Below are 4,120 nucleotides of genomic sequence, written 5' to 3'. Positions count from 1 at the left end.
TTATCCTGATCGTAATGGCTTCTATTTGCTCTAAGCAGATCCTGTTCCCTTCCTGGGAAGAACAGCTACAAGGACATAATATTCCCAGTGGAGGATCTGTGCTAGGATTCAGGCAGAGTCGGCCAGATACAATGATCTCTAGATGGGAGGCCCCCTTTTCAACCAGCCAGCCCAAGACTATTTTAATGTGATCGTAATCTGAAATAAGACACCAGGAGCTGCATCTGGAGTGAGCCCTCCCGTGGTAATGAGCTGATGTTTAATTTATTGTCACAGGGAAACGTCTTGAAAATGTTTTATGTCTCTTCAAAATGCCCAGCTGACTTGCTTGTATATGCCTGCTTTTAGGGCTGGAGGCTGTGTCATGGGTGCTAAGTGGCACCAGAGGGTGGCTCTGCCACTTGCAGGGATGCAGGGACAACCTCATCCTCTGTACACATCTACCCATGTGGGTCACACTGGATGAGAGTTTCATTTTCCCTCGTCGTTCCGGCTGCAGGGCAAATGCTAACGCTGCTCTGGAGCACTGATACTGATTCAAGAGGGTTCTCTGGTTATTTCTGAAGTTTCTCTGCATTTGTGTCTCTCTCACATTCTCCCATTGTCATGGATCCTGGCTGGCTTTGCAGCCCTGTCTCTGTGCCGTTGTTAAGCTCCTTGTGAGGAGGCAGAGCTTCCTGCGCAGGAGATGGGGCAACTGAAGCTGTCTGAAGTCGGGCAGCTACTCTGTGCTGGGCCCTTTGTTCCTCTGCGGCCAAGGGAGAGACAAGTGGTGGTGGAGGACGGTTCCTCCCATCAAGCTGAGTGGGATAAATAGCTCTCAAGATGTTCCTGCCTCTCTCAGCTGCGTACAGATGGATCCTGGGCACCTAGTGTGAGAGAGCCATTTAGGTAATGGGTTCCTATATTGATGGGGGTCCATTAATGGGACAGCCAGCATCACTCAGCCAGGACTCTCTTTATCAAGCCCGTGTCTGCTTTACTCTTTTTGTTTTGATTCCAGGGGGACAGTGGGGAACCAGTGGCAGCTCTGCAGGCTGCCACCCCTGGAGCCCCAGCCAGCATGCCTGGAGCTGCCTTGGTGGGCAGGGCTCACTCCCTTATGCACTAGAAGCATTTTGCCGACAGGGGCGTGTTTGGGGAGGGAGAACAGACAAGTTTCCTGGGGACAGGGGCTGCCAGTCTGCCAGAGAACTCCACCTCTCCAAAAGGCAATTTAGCCCAGCCAAAAGCCAAGGTGGAACAGAAGCTACACCGTGTGCCTCCTGGCATTCAGCCGTCTGCTCTCCCCTCTTGCTACTGCTCCTGGAGGCTCTAAGGCTGTCACCTCGTCACAAAGCCCTAAATTATGCTCCCAGTGCCTGCTGTCAGCTGGGCTGTCAGTTCCAGAGCACTGTGTGGTGCCCTTGACTTTACGCTTGTCTGCACCACCCTGACTAACTGTGGGCATCATATAAATAATAAACACTAATTCGCCTTAATACCTTCCCTCGGTGCTGGGTTTTACAGCAACACAGTCAGGCATAGGTCATGGGTGCAATCACATCCCTGTCAACAGTGTAATCTGTCTCCATGTCACATCTGGACAGGCCTAATTTAACAGGGATGTTTTTTAGAACTAGCTAATAAATTGAGTGCTCCATGTGGTTACCCAGCCCTCCCATCACCCTGGTGTGTGGCCCGTGACTGTTTTCAGTGACTGGTCTCTGGCCTGTTTGGTCATGGAGGGACTCAGGGCTCTGCTTGGGTGCAGTTTATCTCTGCAACAACCAGCAGCTCCACTGTGAGTGTGGCTGGGATATAATACCTGCAAGGGCCAGGGATGACAGCATGTGGATGTGGGTGCTCCAGTTCACAGAGTGTTGTGATCACTGCACGTCCCAGGCTGGGGCACAGACATGGGCTGCCTCACAGAGCTCCCGTGCAGCCAGACCCGCAGCGAGGGATTGTGGCTGATTGATTGTTTTTTGTATCCTTGGAAACTGAAAGGGCATTAAAATTGCATGGTGTGTGCAGTGCTGATGCATTCTGCTCCTTGTAGTGCAGCTTTGGGCTTGGAGATGGCTTCAGCCTCCAGCTGAGGGCTGTAAAGGGCACTGGTACAGGAGAAAAGTTAAGCTACTACTGACCACCAAACTATTTAGAGGGAATCCAACCAAGGCCAGGTTGGATAGGCCTTTGAGCAAGTTGGTTTAGTGGAAGGTGGCCCTGCACATGGCAGGGGTTTGGAACTGGATGAACTTTAATGTCCCTTCCAACCCAAACCATTCTATGACTCTGTGAAGTACCTCTGTGAATTGCAGTGCTGAGGTCTAGGAGGGTATCTGGCTTTGAGACATCCCTGACCATGGCTCAGTACCTTCTCTGTTTTGTTTCTCACAGCAGAGCTCCTGCCCAAGAGGAGTTGCCTGCCTCGAGACCATTCCACCCCAGCCATAGGGACTGTTGAGGCTGGGGCCAGGCCCCAACGAGGAGCTCCTGCCACTTGGAGCATGCATAGCAATCACCACCCACCAGCCTGAGGAACAGGGCTTGCAAAAAGCTCAAGTATCTGCTTAGGGCTTCATCCTCTAACACTAAAAGGGAATGAATATAATCCCTCTGGGATAGAGACTACAGGGAGCACAGGGAAGCATGGGAGTCGTTCTCCAGCCTTTGCCTCATTTTGTCTCAGCTTTTATGCCTTAAAATAAATTTACTAAATAAGATGTGTGGATGTTTGTCACCTAGTGCAAGGTGTGCACAAAGCCCTTGGGCAGGGCTGTCACCCATGTGTCACCCATGTGTCACCCATGTGTCACCCTACACAGGGTGTAGGGCAGTGCTGCCAACAGAGGAGCTCCCCTTGGCTTCCCAACACAGTGCTGGCTGCTGGATTGGACCCTGTTTATGGAGTCCCACAGGTGCTGCCAGCAGGTGGGAGACCTCTGGGACCAGCCATGCCCTCACCTGTGCTCAGGTGGCTCTCAGGCAGCTCCCCAGCACTACCAGCTCTGAGGGGAAAGGAGCTTCTCTGGAATCATCCCCAGGCCCATGGGAAGGAGTGCTGAAGGGTTGTCCCCAGTCCAGGGCTACCATCAGCCCACAGGGGCTGCTCCCAGTGCTGCCATCAGTGCACACACTCCCACAGTGTCTCACCAGCACCTGCCATCCTGTCCTCAGCCAACAAACTTCCTTTTGCATCGAATCTGGGTTACTATCTCTCAGACACCAGATTTTCCATTTTCTAAAACTGTACCAGAACAAAGGCTCTCCCAGGATCTCATTTGCTCCTACTTTCTCACTTGCTGCTAATTAATACCGTGGCTTCCTAGTCACGCAGCCAGTGTTCATCTTTATGCATGTGCTCAGAGAGGATGAACATAGTATCTGCATCACGGGGTCCTGCAGGTTGATTTGCTGGGGAAGACAGGTCCCTGATGCTCCAGGAATTCCTCTAGCTATGACAGGATCTGCTGGGCACCTTGGTGGTCTCCTCAGCTCTGCACAGCCCTGCAAGTCAAGGTGCTCTGGCTGCTCCCTGTCAAAGCTCACTCTGATGGCAGGAAATGTCCACTGTCACTGCCTTGAGCTGCTCCTGGAGATGCTGCTGGTGGGTGACTTGCAGGGTGTTACTGAGTGCCCTGTGCCTGCTTGGGCACAGTCACACCTGTGGAAGAAAGGGAATGTGTGTGAGTGCATGGGGAGGAGAGAAAAACAGTGAAGAGAAACCACAATTGGTTGTGGGCTTCAACTAATGGGCATCGAGTACTCAGAAATCATTCAGTAAAGTGCACCAGATCCTCACAAAGCCTCACTGGCAATGAGTCACTGGTTAATGTACCACTAACTTGGATTTATAGGTTTAATATTTTTCTGTTGCTCTGTTGCTGTTGCTGTGTAGATTGCTTCATCCATTTTCTTTCCTGTCCTGAGGTACGTTAAAATAGGATCTTTTGGGGTCGTTATTTTTTAATAAATAGATTATATTTCAAAGAATATTGAAAAAGTTCCTTGCCATTTATTCCTCAAGACTGGAAATGGTCCCTCTAATGTCCTAGTCCAATTTACAAGGTGGCTAACTGTCTCATGCCTATATATAAATGTCCTTTTTCTGAGGACCTAATGAATGTAACAGCCA

The sequence above is a fragment of the Corvus brachyrhynchos genome, unplaced genomic scaffold (genome assembly GCF_000691975.1).
Source record: "Corvus brachyrhynchos isolate BGI_N302 unplaced genomic scaffold, ASM69197v1 scaffold398, whole genome shotgun sequence".
Classification (NCBI taxonomy): domain Eukaryota; kingdom Metazoa; phylum Chordata; class Aves; order Passeriformes; family Corvidae; genus Corvus; species Corvus brachyrhynchos.
The sequence above is the reverse complement of the archived record's forward strand: the minus strand, read 5'-3'. Positions refer to the sequence as shown.